We start from the raw sequence: 16,246 nt of genomic DNA on the forward strand, positions 1-16,246 counted from the left end.
TTCCCTCTGCTTCTTTGTCGCACATATATTTCTCAGAAAAGGTCTCATCTAACGTATTTATGCTTCACTTCCACTTTCTAAGGAATAAGTAGGCTGAATAATTGAGGTTTGATTTAAACATGAAAGAACACTTTCTGTAAGTAACAGTTATAATTTTTACTATGACCCAGCTTAGATCTTCTATATTATCCTCTAATGATTTTTGTGGTACATATTAGAAAAAAGCTTTCTGGCCTCTCAGGGCAGCTCTGCTTTAAGATGTACATTTTAATACATATTTGCAAACTTGAAAAAAAGAATTGTTACAACAATTAAGGCAATTTTTTCCTATCCTAAAGGTAGGAAGACTTAGTATAAAAAGCTTGTCTCATTTCTTCCCATTTCTGCAGATGAAAGGAGCATAGCCCAGTGACTTTCACCACATGAAAGTGGAGAGAGGGGTACATTTCTTTGCTATACGATCCTGATCATCTGGACCCATCCTCACCATCTCTGCAAATCCTAGGACTTCTACAAATAAGATAACGTGGTACTTGCTACTATTAAGGCTGGCATTTTCAAAAGGCTATACACTTAAAAATAACTTGTCATTCCATATGGAGACTGATACATATTTGGTACTTGAGAAATTTCGAGAGGAGCACTTAAGTTGTGTCCACCAAATTCTTTAGAAGATGTCGCAAGACATTTCAGACCGTTTTGTCTATCAGAAAAAAAACCAAACAAACCACAAATGTTTTTCTCCAGATTATATGAGATCTATTAAAAAGTGATAATATGAACTATTAGATATTTGTTTAAAAATTGAGGATTTATGAAGCTGTGAAAACATGGCAGAATAAGTGAAATAGGTACATTATCTGTAGGGTGATAGTTGTTCACCATTTATGAACAGCCGTTTTCTACTCGAAAGACCACAGAAAAGAGTTAATATACATGGGAATCAAATTCAGGTTTCAACTGCATGTGTGGCACCTTTGAGTCACCCATGTTTCATGCATGTAGCTGAGCAGTGTTACATGTAATGCTTATAGTTGTTAAATAGTTTGTTGTGCAACAGTAATTGCTTCAGACAGGTAGAGCCCAGTTACAGCACTTCTATGCAGATACATCTTTACCTGTCAAAGGTTTTCTCTGAATAGTTGTCTTCGTGTGGGAAATTCCACATTAGGTAGTATTTAAAATCACTTTGAAGTCACTAGTTAATTGTTTCCAAAAACTCCTGTGGGTAAAGGCTATTTAGCATTTTTCCTGCTGAAATTTGTAGCATGCATTTTCTTTCTGTAGTATTTTTGTTTTTACAGTCCAGCAGAGCAGTTCTAATTTAGTGTTTGATTCATATTAGACATTTCATTTTACTCATAAATTACTCTATTTCCCCAAAATTAATGAGACCATTACTAAGGCATTTTGTTACCTGCTAATCATTTTGAGGAGCTATATTTCAGCATAGGGATTTGAAAAAAGAAATTTGCTCTTGTATCACCATTAAGAATAGTAAGGATAGAAGGAAGCAAAAAATGCAGAAATGAAATAAAGTCTTATCAAGTAAGATCATGCAACAAATCAGCTGCACTTTAGAGAAATGATTTATTATTAAATTCAAAACCTAATAGGTTTGTGTGTTCTAAGTGTAGTTTACACTGATTTGTTTTCTACTTAATTAGAAGCCTTACATTTCATCTTATTAATAATGAAAATCCTCTTGTCAAATTGTAAGAGCATGTTGAACTAATATGTATATTTTAGAGGTAGAATAAAATCTCGCTTCGTAGCCTTTCGCATTATTTCATTGCATTATGCAAAAATGACATTCTGCTTTTAATTTTGCTAGTGGGAAATAAGAAAACTTCAAATGATCTTTCATTCTTGGTTGAGAAAGTCCTGGTTTCAAGAACTGGGATGAAGGTAGTTCCATTTCTTCTTCATGGTAGTTCCATGTTTACAATTAAAGGTTAACTGTAAAGAGAAATTCAGAATATCGGGCCAACCCAGCTTTATAAATGTAATGAATAAAAGTATAAAAGATAGTGGTCAGTAATCAAAGCTTAAGTTACATCCTGTCGTATCAGTTCTTGTTGCAGTAGTTCAACGGTTCAGAAAGGGAGCAGGCTTAAACACACCAAAGTAGAGCAGGTTTGTACCCCACTTGTTTATTAGTGTTAAGTACACATTTTCCATGACATCACAGCATTATCATCTGCCTATGCAGAGACCTAAAGTACCAATAGACTGAAATGTCAGTCACACAAGCCTTTGCTAATTAATGCCTTCACCAGAAAATGTCTGGCATTCTTAGGAAACCAGGGAGATACAGAACATAGAGATCATTCATATTTATATATTTAAAAAAAAAAAAAAAAAAAAAAAAGGCAGGAAAAAGAAAAAGCTGTCTAATCAGCTATTTTGAAAAGCTCCAAATCAATCAGCTAGGCTAAAGGTCATGAAAACATAGCTAGATCTAAGTAAGACTCAGTGGTAAATCATCGCACAAGCTTGTTGCAGTTTCCTGAGAAGTATAAAACACTCTGGAGCACACGGGCCAGGCCAATAGGCTAAGTAATAGCATTAACCATTCAGCCTTCACCATCTGTTATGCATACAGCCAAGCCGACAGTTGGGACGAAGCCGTTCTGTATGTTTCGTTATTTCCAAGCACATGGAAAGTTCTTAACTGAACTTCTCCACAGAAGGCTTGCCAGCAAGTACAAACTACTGTCATTGACGGCACCAATGTATCGTGTACCAGTAGTAGCATTGATTGGGAAATGGCAATCGGGCTGTTTCCAGACTCTTGAGCATACCTGTTAATAAAGCAAGGCAAGGGTGTGGTGGTATTTATTGGTCTAAGCATGGCACTGGGAATCAGGAATACCCTCTAATTCCATGTTTGATGCAGGCTGGCTTTGTAGCCTTAGCTGATTTACTTGGCCCTTATTGGCAAAATACCCATTTTCTTCCCTGTCACTGGTATATCCAGGCAGTAAATGACCTGTCATACTGTTAAATTAATCAGTAAAACTGATGCACATCTTTCCTTCTGTTGAAAGGCAGTATGAAATATTCTCTCTAAAGCATTACTGTGTAGGAATTGCTGCATGTGGTATTATATTCAGACGAATGCTTTTCTGCTTATGCTTAAACATGCCAAATATGTATGTATGCTGAATACCTTAGTTAGGCAGTCTTCCTGTGATTCTTGCTATCAACATGAGTCACTGAAGGATCAGGATAAAGCCTAAGAAGATTTTTTAAAAGTTTGCAGTGGGATCAGTTCCCCAGCGTGACTGAATTAGAGCCTGAACGAGTGTCACTGCCAGCGCAAGGAGGGGAGTGGAAGCGCGCAGCTGGAGCTGTGCTGTCCTCTCCCTGGCAATCCACACTTAGCCCAGCTAAATCTGATGCTGAAACCACTACCTGAGAAAACTGTTATGAATATGGGGCATTTTACATTGCTGACTCTTGCCTGTGAGGAATCTATCCAACCACTTGTCATCTTATTTGGAAAAAATCTTGTAAAAATTGTAGCACGTGAAATCCATAGGGGCAGGCAGTAACGAATCTAAATACTTTCGAAACACCACAGAGGGTCATTTTGATGGGACAGAAATTGCTGCTTGGTTCTGGTATGCATCCTTTCAGAAAAATCAATTAGAATACTTATAGCAATGTCATCATTTAAAATTCTGTACATTTAATACAGTTGATGTTCTTTTGGGGGTTCTCCTAAACCACCACCACCACCAATCCCTCTTTTTTTTTTTTTTTTTTCCCCCCTCCTTCCACCCCCACAACCCTTGTCACACAGCAGGACCTGTGGGACCTCAAGGACATAGGTTGCCCTTGTTATCTGACACAAGAGCCGCTGTAGGAGGATTGTCACTGTCGGTGCTTGGACCCCAGGGAGCCCGTTGAGAGGAAGGGTGCTGGTGCGTGACTGATGTGGGAGCACCAGCACCCCTAGGAAGCTGAGAGCGAGAATTGCTGAAGGTAATTTGAAAGCAGGTGTTTCCAGACAATCTGTAAAGGCCCAAGGATGCTGGTACCCAAGCCGCTGCACATCTCGCAGCCAGATTGGCTCCTCCACTTCCTTCTTGGCTTTTCCATGGAACAGGGTGATCCACCCTTAGGCAAGCATTTCACTGCCAGAAATATTTCAAGGAATTGTTCTTCTCTGAGTGCATATCCCACCCTCTCTAATTAGGCATAATATTTCACTGAAAGCTTTCTCAAAAGGTAGACATGCGGCGTAAGCTCTGCTGCGTCAACAGCCTGAAATACAGAATACAATTGAGCTGTTCATTGTCATTCTGGGCAATCCAAATTAAGCATCCCCAGTAAATGCTGCAATCAAAAGAACAAAAGCTGTAAAATGATTCAATGAATTTGTAGTCCGCGTAACCACTGGATGACAAACATTTCTGCCTTGTACAAAAAGTAGAAACGTTGTCACTTACGTGAGGGGTGGATCTGAAAAAACATGAACGCATCATGGTGGTCTGCAGTTAGATCTTCAGCCGTTGCTTGTATCCACTAACACTATCTGTCCGTGCATTTCTCAGTGAGTCATTGCACAGGATCTTACCTGGTTTCTTTTCTGGATACAATGTGGAGCTATGCATTTCACTGTAATATTTCCTCTTGTAAGTGGATATTGAAACATTTAACAAATACTAATTGCAGTATATAGTCCTGTGTCAAGGAGTGATATTCTTAACCTACCCCTGAAATGAGCCAGTTTGAAGATGATGCCTAGAAAGCCCTTGGCAGTTCAAGTCACTGCTACTCACCAGTTTAAGGGAGGAGTCAAATACATCAATCCTAATTTAATGGGAGAATTTTCAGGTAGACAGTAATTGAGTTGGAATTTGGCCAAAGCCTGGAGGTTAAAGAACCTACTCTCATGAAATGTATTAGAGGATCTTTAATGAATGCAAACAATTGAGACCATGGTTTCACCTCTTCTGCAAGGGATAGCAGAAAATGCTTGTTTCCCTCCAGAAGTACTATGCTGCCTGTAATCAGGCTGGGGCATTGAAAAAATATGCCACCTTCTGAAACACCAGAACCAACCGTTTTCTCATCAACAGAGATTTCAATGTGTTGACCTGTAGGAGGAGTAGCTGGCTCATGTATTTTAGTAATAACCTTCACATCAATACTGAGAAGTAGCCACTAAGCAAGTAAAGAAATCCTTAACTAAACTGAATCGACTTACATGAATTCAACTAAGTTGGGGTTTTTCCCCTTTTTTTTTCTAACAAAAATCCTGCTGATGTGCAGAACAATTTCAAACAAGTTTATTAAGCTCTTCAGATAGACTGGACAAGAGTAAGGTCTCCCAACTTGCTGCTTTCCATAGATAGGTATTCCCATATCCATCAGTTCTTTTGGATTTCTTATTTATTTCTAAATATAGCTAATGGTTGGAAAAAGAAGCATGCCTGGAGTCGTCCTTGGCAGCATACAAATGAATGCTTTATAGATACTAGAATTGTTTGCATTTGAAGCTCTCTGGGTGAAAGGAAGTGTCAGCCTCCTGAAGCCCAAAATGTAAGTTACTGTATGCACAGAGATGATTACATTTTGTTATTTTAAACCACCTTTAGCGCGTGATACTTTATTAGCTGAAATAGAAGTCCCTTTAAAAGAAATAGCCTCTAAAATGCATATGAAGATATTTACTTCAGAGACTAAAAAAAAAAAATATGTCAAACCTTATATGAGTGTTTAAATCCTTCAATATGGAATTTGAAATGTGTATGCGTTATACTGCCTTCCACCAGGACAGCCCCAGACCAGCAGTGATAGGTAACTAGCTTGGTTGCTTTCATTGATGAGAATGAGTAAGGAGCAAATCCATTCATTTAGGTTTTGTAATGCTGTTAAAGCTAAATTCTTGCTAAACTAGCAGAGCTAATGGTTTGCTTGTTTGTTCTTTAACTATGCGTTTACTTTTGGTTTTAACCTCATAGTGAGTGTGTAGTTCCTAGCACACAGACACAGAAGGACCTGACGTACCAAGTATCATTACATACTCAGAAATTATTAAAAGTCTTAACATTTACACCTGTGTGTGGAGTTGCTAAAGTAGTACCAAGTGAATCAGACTTAGGCTAACCAGTACCCTGCTGTAGAGTGTAGCGGCCCTGAGAGTGAATCCCAATTCTAAAATCTGCATTCAAACTTATGTATTTAACTTTGGGCTTTCATTAAAGTGATTACTTCCTTTGTACAAATATACTTGGAAACATAATTATGTGTTCCTTATTACCTGGATCAGATTTTGGAAGGCAAAATTAACTATATTTGAAAACACACACAGTATGTAAACTGAGTAAGACAATTTTAGTGCCCTGCCTGAGATTCCCTGCATTCCCCTAATGCTTTCCTCTCCAGCCTACATACTTAGAAACAAATAGAGAGCAAAACCTGGGTGAGTGGTTAATTCCTTCAAGATGACATGGACTTGGAATCCAACTAAATAATATTCTCGCTTTTATATTTGATTTTGGTTTGGATTATTTAAGGCTGTTTATCCTTCTCTCTTGGAATAATTTTGCTTTTGGAATAATTTCAGACAACAAACAGTCTACTTTTAACTTACTATGACCCACTCTGGCTCCCAGAATAATTTCTCTTACCAATTTATTTCTCAATCATTGGCTATGCTTTGCTGTTTTTTAACTCCTTTTGTGCCCCTCAGATTAGGAATTACTGCCGAGATATTTTTCTTGAGGACCTTTTATTTCTGATTTACTGTGTTTCTCTGAGTAAAGAAATTGCTCTCATTGCTGTAAAGTAGTGGGAAGCTGCTAATGCTTTTTGAGAGCAGAACCACACGCAGGAGGCTCATATAATTTACTTTGTAATTGAATGGTACATTTCTCAGCATCCAGATTTTTAGCTGTTGGGATTTCTTTTTTAAGATGATATATCCTTCACAGGTTGCGATGTACTCCCATTAAAGACAACTGGGGTGTATTTCCCTAGCTCATAATAATAAATTGCTCGAGCAGACTCGCCAGCAAATCGCCCTTCCAGCTCTGCGTAATCCTCCGGGAACCTTGTGCAAACTTCTCCCAGGCTGTAACAGAAACTTGGCACCTTGCGTCTGGCTGTCCTCAAGTTGGGCTGGTGCCTCTCAGAGCTGCACCCCCCGACGTTGCTGCGAGCTTGTTTTTGTCTTTGGACTGATTGGATCTTTCTTCTTGGGGCCAGGTTCTGCCAGCTTTATTCAGGCTGAGTACTCCCACTGCACTCAGTGAAACTATTCATGGAGTGAGGTGAGTTTGAGGAACTGTTCAATGGGAGCTGGACTGGCACCGTCTGGTCCTTGGAAGCAGGGAGAGGAAAGTCTTTTCCTCTTTTTGTGAAAAGCAGAAAGCATGTGTAACCGGGAGGGACGGCGAACAGGAATGTGTCAAGCAGAAGTAGACATGGGAAGGAAGTGAATCTTTAATTCATTATCATGGAACAGCAGCTAGCTGGAGCTAAAAAATACTTCAGAGATTCAACGTGAGATCTAGATTTTATTTTAGAGTTCATATTGCAATTTCATAGAAATGACAAAAATGAATCAGCTGAATAATTGAACTGAAGTTGATGGTTATTCTTTTTTTCTTGGTGGTTTGACGGATGAACTGATAGTGAAGTTTAAAAATCTCTCTCCTTTTAGCAAAAAAATAAAAGGTCACTGTTCAGCTCCAGAGTGCATGGTTCAGAAGGACTGGATATACAGTGTCTTAACTATTGCTGCTGGAGATGAAGGTGAAAGTGGATATTGGCACTGGAGTGAGCATCAATATACTGTACACAACGTGAGACTATAAAGGAATACACAAGCGCTTCCCCGCATCTTCCTCCTCCTGTTTTTTTTAAATTTGGGGAACAGTGTATTCCATTGAAATAATGAGTATTGCTGCACAGGTTTGTTTAAACTAAAGCAATTGCATGTCCCCAGCCATTACTCATACCAGTTAGAAAACTTCATAGGACTTAGCTTGGGTAGCTCCCCAGTCCCTGGAGCTTAGATGTAGTCCAAGACACACCATATGGATAAACAAGAGGGTTGACACAGCTGTGCAGTAGCTACATGGAGGTTTTGGAGCAGGCAAGCGGGAATGGCTTTGGGTAATTGCCATTGCACCAGATCCTGCTCTTAAAATGCTGTCCCTCCCATACTTCAACACTGTCTTCCTTTCTGGACTTTAGAGACTACCCAGGTCCATGACAGAGGAAAGTAAATCCTCTTCATCCGTGCTGGGTCCAGCCTTTGGTTGTCTACCCTCCTTTTGCCTGAACCTGCCTCTGTGTCAAGGAGGGGTTGATCTCCTGCAGAGAGCTGGGGGCTCCAACTTGAACATACCAATGTTTTCCCCTTTCCCATACCCTTATCTGCTGCTTCTGCCAGGAGCATCCACAGGAGACTCCACCAGGACACATGGTCCTTCCTGGTCCCTGGGAACGTCATCCACATTGGACTGTGCTCTCCTTATGAATAGTCCCTATTCATGGCAGTAAAAGTACTCCCGAAAAATGAAGTGCTAATAAGACCAACAGCCAGTGCTAGAGGAAGAACCACTTGTGTGGATCAGAGCGCTACGAGACCCAGCCTTGATGAGGACATAGGCCTCAAAACAGTTCTCTGAATGAAAATTAATTCTCAGAATAACTTCAAGGTTTTTATGCTACTGTTCAAGTAAAAGGAATAATAACTTTCTGTAGTACCAGCTAAATAATGCAATGCAGATCCTAGCAGAATATTATCATCCGAGGACAGTGGAAATCATAGAATCGTGGAATCTACATCTCCGCTTTTGCAATGACAAATTGTGCAGAGGAATTATTTTCTTATAAATGTCTGTGATCTACTTATGTTAACTCTCCCATCACCTCAGCTGCTTTTGTCACCTCAGTTTTATCTGTACAAGATTTCTTTTTTCCCCTCACTTTCCTTAGTTGCATAATTATTTTTAATGATGTTAAGTATTTTATGTCACTTTTCCCTGGTTCTAAGAGATTACTTTTTCCTTAGCTATTAAATCAATAGGTTGGACTTAAAATGAAAACTGAACTTAAAATGTTTTATTTTTTAAAAAACTTGGACTTTTTGAGTCTGCATTGTTAAGCAAAACATGAATAAAGCCTCTTAAATTTTGATAAAATTGACCTTTTTTTGTTTGCTTGCTTTTCTAGATTACAAAAGTTGAAGTCTGAAAACAGGGACACAGACAAGGAGACTGAGAAATGAATGGACAAAGCCATGTTAGTAAGAGTCAATCTGCATGCCATAAGTCTCGAAAAAGAAACGACTTGAGTCAAATATGAAGTTCTGCATCAAAATATAATATTTCATCTTAGCACTGTAATTTGTGATGCTACCCCAGAAAGCCTGATTTTGGGAAGATGTCCCCAGTGCTCAGAGGTGAATGACTAATCCATTCCTGCTAAAAGTATCTCTTGCCAATTACAGGTCATTTGTGCTGCCCAGTTGCCTCCTGATCTATGTCATGCATAAAAAAAACGGATACTCAACACTGGTGTCATATTTTATAATCTTGTCATTATTTAGACATTTCTCTTTTCCGATGCAATTCATTTATTGCAAACATTTATTATGGAAAGAAAGCATTTTAAATTAAGTTTTTAAATCAACCCCTTATATCTCATACAACAGTGGGCTGTCTCCCATCTCTTCCCCTCCCAGCTCCTCACCGCAGACATGCCGTGCTGTTGCGGCTGGGAGACCTTTATCCTGTAACTAAACTCACTCTTCCTAACCTTTACAAAACACGCGCGAGTGATTCCCAGTATCTCTCCCTGGGAAGGTGCTTCCTGCGGGTGCCCGCACCCAGACGGCAGGTGGGTGCTATTTCCCCTCATTCGGTCTTTGCAGAGCGGCGAGGGGGAGAGGTGGCAGTGCCTGGGTGGGATCAGATCCTGGCTGACCCGGTGCTGCTCTGGCTGCTTGGGGGGGAGCTTCTGGAAAGTGGGAAAAGCTGAGCACCGGCAAGAGGCCGAGCAGGGGGGTAGCCGATGCGATTCCAGTGATTTTTGACTTGTGGATAACTGAATGTTTTCCATCATGTGCTAGCATAATTAATTTATTCCTAGCGATAGGTCATTTCGTCCTCTTTAGGAAGTCCATAGATTAGAGGATGAAAAGCCCGGGGAGTTACAAGACTCTGCTACCTTTTGCCTTTCTTCCCTCTTTCCACTCTTGCTCCTGTTTCTCCCCCTCCTTGGCTTGGTGTTGGTCCCTCTGCCTCTCCTTCCCTGCAGCAGCCGTCACTTCCCAGCTGACCATTTCTTCGTGTCACTAAAGTGACCAGCCATGCAATTGTGGATGTTAAAATTCACCCATTAACCCTGCAGCGAGGTGGGGTCAGAGTTGCTCCTACCCCCCAGCTTGCTGTGCCACGCTGCCAGCAGGTTCAGGAAGGCGACACCAGACTGGTTTATCCTGGTCTTCTTCCCAGCCCTGACAGCTGGTTGTAGCTGGTTGAGCAATGGCTGGAGTTCAGCACAATTCAGATGTCTCAGACAGTCTATATAAAGATTGTTCCTCCTTAGAGGTCCTATTGGAAGAGGTGTCTGTTGGGCACTGAGTGAATTACAGGCTTTAGAAACTACCTGGCAATGCTGGAGACCTTGAACCAGACGCAAAACTTCCACTAATGCAACCTTTAGCGTCTCAAGTAGGTACTTGGCTGCCAATTGGTTTTAGGCACGCTGTAAAGGGCCTTTCTAAAAAAAAAAAAAAAAATCTGACTTTGGCCCAGCATCCCCATTTGTTTCATCTCTATTTGGAGTGGTTAAATAGGATTTTACAAAGGAAATGAGTAAGGGGACCTACTTCTTTCATTTGAAAGGCTCATCTAAGTAGCACCAAGCAACAAAGGAATTCAGTGTAAGGTTTGCAATTTTTGTCACTCTTGTCTAACCAGATTTACATCGTCAAAAACAAAACAAACAAACAAACCCCCCAAACCAACATGAGAGAGCACGAGCGTTTTAGAACGTGTGCATTACAAATGATACAGAATATGCATTTGTGATTCAAAATTTTAAACAGCTGAGAAATAAATATGCAAAGTAGATTGTTCTGTTTGCAGATGGTAATCCTGCCACACTGATTTTGCTCAGCTGTCTGATTTTTCAATGTCTGCATTCCTGGTTCCTGGGGTTCCTGATTAAGAAATAAAATATGAGTCACGGTGCGTGGTTACCTTCTGCACATCTGAAAGGGTAACTCGGTGACTGAAAACAGATTATTAGAGGCTGATCTTGCCCTGCTGAATTCAATGCAACGTCAGGGGATTAAGAAAAAATAATAAAAAAAATCCCTTCCCCATTCTGCCCCTCATTTTTACAGCTGTAGCATGAAGGTTCTTGCCAGTTCTTGTAGATCGGCTTGTAGCAAAACGGCTGCCCAGCCCAGCTCTCCCGGGGGTCTCTGCGGGCAGGGACGGCCGGCGGGCAGCACGCTGCTCGGCAAGGTGAGGCGCATCCCTTTCCCTCCCTCTCCCGAGGATGACTCAGTCGGTTATTAAAGATTTCCAGCTTCCAGCTAAAAATGGCATCAGAAGCGGTGCCCCGGAGGGAAGAGGGGGAGACGTGAGAAATGGGTTCTGTTCCTGTCTCTGCTTCCTAACACACACACACATGCGCGCACACACGCGCAGAGCTGATGTGCAGCTCGTCTGGGAAAAGTTTATTTTGCAATAAGAGGGGTTAGTATTCTGCTAAAGGCTTTTGCGAAGACTGGATCCAATTTTCGGAGCCTGTTGCCAATATTTGTGAGTCATTTCCTTGGAATCCTACCTTTGGTGTTTATTTCCCTTAGAAGGAAACTTGTAAAAGAATAATAATAGCTCTCATTCTTCGTGGAAAGTAGCGCACAGCAAAGCGGGAGACAACTCGCTCTTTGTTCCAAAACACTTTTTTGTTTGTTTTGTTTACTTTCTTCAGCAGGCAAAAGTGAAGAAGGCAATATAATTAACCCCATAAACCATCTAATTTACAGTGCCAGTGATATGCATGCACTGCTGCACCGGAGTGAGAGTTAAATGGGGAAGCTGTTTTAATTGGCACCTCTTTTAAAGAACGAGTGACGAGAACTGCCTTGTGATTTGGGAAGTCTCCTTCTGTAACAGAAGGGCTTTGCTTTTTCTCAGCCCTGCCTGACTGCTGGGACGCCTTTTTCTCTCTGACTTCAGTCCCAATAACAACATCTAGCACCTATTCAGTGTCAAAACCCGTTACAAAGGTTAACTAATCAGAAATACTGTCAGTTATAGTTTGCAGCAATAGGAGCACCTTTTACCCTCAGGATACTGAAGTGTCTTGCAAACTGAATTCCCACTGAGCTGAGTGGTCCTGGACCAAGCTTTATATGTCTAGCAGGGCCACGCAGCCACCAGTGGGGTGGAGGCAGAGAACATATGAGACATTTTGGCTAAGAACACTGGAAAAAATATTTACGCTTACTGAAATAAATATCATGGGGCTTTATTGTTCTCCCAGAGCAGGCAGGCAAAGCAGCCTTTGGGAGATGGCTGCAGTAAACTTGATGTCACCTTTTCTCAAATCTGCCAGAGCCCTGTGGTTCTGCAAGAAGATTGCAGATTTGCTTGTATTTTCATATATTTGCGTAAATTCTGGGGTAAACTCCGTTAGAAGCACCATTTAAATGTTCATTGCATATAGGCTACCGTGAGTACTGATAGGTGACATCTATCTACGAAGAAATAAAAGAGGAAACCTTTCAGTATAGAAACCTCCTCTAGTTCTGCTTCATAGAAACCAGAAGCAGGAGAAAGCACAACTGTTAAGAATTCAAAAGAACGTTTTCTTTTTTATTTTTATTTTTTTTCTCTGAAAAAATGCTTGCTAAGAAAAGCAGGGGACCCTGACAGAATAACTCCAGAAAGTCTGTCTGGGAAGAATTCAACTGAGAAGTATGACAGGAAAAAAAATTAGCATGTGGGAATTAGGAAAGTTAGAGAAATATTTGCTCGGAATTCTGTCTTGAGAAAGAGACACTCAAGCATCTGGAGTTGTATAATCTACATTAGGACAGAAGTTAAGTGAAGATACCTTTGAAACGCTTTCACAGAAAGGCTGTATCTTGACACAGAAATCAATTTCTCATTTCAAGTTAATTCCTTTTCCACCAAACAGTAAGTCCAGCTCTAGAAAAAGAAGGAAAAAAAAAAGAAAAAAACCAGTGGATTCCTTGAAATTCCCTGAAATGACAGCCAAGAAATACAGGGAAAAACACTAGACCTGGCAGGTCTATAGTTTCTCTATACCTCTGAAGGATGAAGAGCTGAATTGACCCCGTTGGCACACAGACCTGTTGTTCTACCAGTCTAGTTATTTCAGCCAGCCTTAACCATTTCATTTCGCCCTCGTATCATGCTTATGTTAGATGGTGTTACACACATTTCTGATACAAAGTACGGCTGAAGGAACAGAAAATCATCATTCCCCAGGGCCCACACTGCCTTGCTGTCACCTGTCCCCATTCCCCTCTTCCCTCGCCTCGTCCCTACAGTCTCTGGCTTGTGGCTCAGCATCTCCCTCACTGCAGACCAGGGACCACTCTGCACTGGTGTGACTAGATACTGCAGTTCTCAGCTATTTTCTATCAACAAGAGAACGAAGAGATCTCCCTGTCTGCTCCCAACCCATGGCCTGCCTCTTCGAAGTCCAATTTTCAGCTTAAACCCAGCATGGCTAGTTCTAGATGCTTTTCCACTTCTTGCAGCCTTGCTGCTCGCCTTGTCTCCAGAGCCCTGAGCACAGGGATCATCTTTGACTCTGCTTTCATTTACTGTGACTGGGCTGCCCCAAGTGTGCTGCGATTCAGTGTCCCCAGTGTTTCCACTGCTTCATTCATAATGTTACTACAACTCCACACACAGCTATCCGGACAATAAACATTTTAATCAAGGCCCTTGTTATCTCCCGTCTCTGTTTGTAACTTCCTCCTCCTTGAACTTGTGACATATCAGCCAGTTCGATCTATTTAAACACAAGCTCCCAACATCCTCTTCCCTGTCCACTGCTGCGGTCAGAGCCAGTCCACCTCCTGCCTTTCCTCCTTATTTGCCTGCCTCTAGTCTTTTCTTTTCACGTGCTAGGTTGTCACAGCTCCGCCTCAGCTGTCACCGCTCCACCATTGTCTCTACTGGGTGGCTCTGCTCTCTTCGCTAGCGATGCCAGCGTCCTCGTGCATTGATCTGCTGCTCCCAGGGGAGCCTTTATGCCCTCTCCCATGACGCTCTTGCCCACAGGATGCCCTGCCTCCCTCAGCCAAGTTGGTGATACCACACTTTGTTGCAGCAACCGTAAAGAGCAGATAGTTTACGAGGTTAGCCTGGAATTGTTTACATGTGATACACTTGGGTTTCGTTGGTTTTAATGTATGTGTACACCGGTCTGGGTATGTGATTGTGCCTCTCCCCTTCCCCTCTCCGGCTGTCACTTGCTTTCTTAGACTGTGGGTCTGCACAGCCTGCGTGCAGTGCTCGTGCAGTGGGATTTCTGACTGCTTCTGCAGCGTAAATTTTCTATATCGCCAGAAAGGTAACAGCTACCAAAATGATGGCAATTGTATTTTCTAAGCACTGCAATCCAGATGTTAACAATGGTATAGTACAGTTAAGAAACGCTATTCTCTCCTCAAGTCATGTTGTTATGCAATGGAAACACTCCAGAATATACAATAAAGACTGAAACCGCTGCAGTACTTGGGTACAAACCCAGGAGTTAGGAAAGGAATAGCCATCTTACGTCTATTCTCTTGTCTTTACTGATCTTGGTGAGACCTGCAGCATTATTGTCACAGGCATTTTATATCTAAATTTGGGTTTTTAGAGGCATTCTGGAACTGTATAAAGAGCCCTTTTCACTGACATCGCATCAGGCTTGTTATAATGTGAATGGCATCATTACAGTTCTCTCATTAACATTATAATGGCTCTGGAGGAATAGCGAGTGAAAACCCCAGCAAATAGAGTAGCGTAGCAATGTATAGTAGTCTTACTGCGTAAAACTGCACATGGAAAAAACTTTGACATTTTAACCTTCAGGCTGCTGTAGATGCCTCGGGGTGTCCTCACACTGCATGCAGTTGGCTGACAAAATGGAAAAATTGCGGTAGCCTAAGGATGGAGGGCTGGGTTCAATAAAAAACCCGTGCCTGGCTTCCATGCCACCGAAGCCCACACAAGGCTCCCAAATGGATTGTTCAAAATTGAATCCAGCCCTAAGTGTCAACCTTTTGCTGTAATTTTGTATAGTAAATGTAATGTATGCTCAAATGTACATCTTTCATCCTTTATTTCCAGTGGCGTTAATGGAAATGTAACAATGTGTGTGCGGTTCTGCAAAGTCTCATTGAAACGAACAGGATTTTGGATTAAATCCCTCCATTGCACACAATAATGTAATATGAATGGGTTGGGCTTACAGCTGAAGGACGATGAGATCTGGTTCTATTTCTGGCTCTGACACTGCTTTGCTGCATGACTTCTGGCAAGATACTCAGGAGTGGATTTTGCCGTCCTTAATGGGGAAAAACAGTAGGCTGGCTCTTCAGGAGCAACGCCAGAGGTCCTGTTTATGGAGCTAGGTCCGGTAGCGCTTGTTCAGTAAATACCACCTCGTACTTCAGGCTCTCAGTTTTGCCGTGTCCAGCTTCACCTTCAAGGAGGCTGACTTTTCCCATGTGCTGAGTACTCGCAGCTCCCTTCCCACTCATTTGCAGCAGCTGGAAATCAGTGCGTCTGGAAATCAAACGGGAACAAATAGCATGCCCAGAGTCACAAGCTCCGTTTAAAAGCCTGGTTCTCAGCTTCTGTGTGCTGAAGCAATTACTTCACTACAAAATGGGGATCATTTTGTAGCTGAGTGCCACCTATACAGCTTTGTAAGGCATGCTGAGACCTACAAGCTTGGTTTGGGGCTTTGGTTTGCTGGTTGGTTTTGTTGGGGTTTTTTTTTCCCTAGGAAAGCTCTATTATTTATGCCTTGTTTTTATACAGTTTGGAAACATGGTGAATGTGCACGGACAGTAGCTGTTTATAGAAATTAACTGGCCTGCCTCTATTAATTTTGTGTATGGTAAATACCAGCAGCAGTTCATTTACTTTACCAGCTGTCCAGAGAACTCAGTTTTTCAAGATAAGTCAGCAGCATGGTGCAGAAGGCATCTCAACTCCTTCCTTCCTTCCTT

The sequence above is a fragment of the Accipiter gentilis genome, chromosome 30 (genome assembly GCF_929443795.1).
Source record: "Accipiter gentilis chromosome 30, bAccGen1.1, whole genome shotgun sequence".
Lineage (NCBI taxonomy): Eukaryota > Metazoa > Chordata > Aves > Accipitriformes > Accipitridae > Astur > Astur gentilis.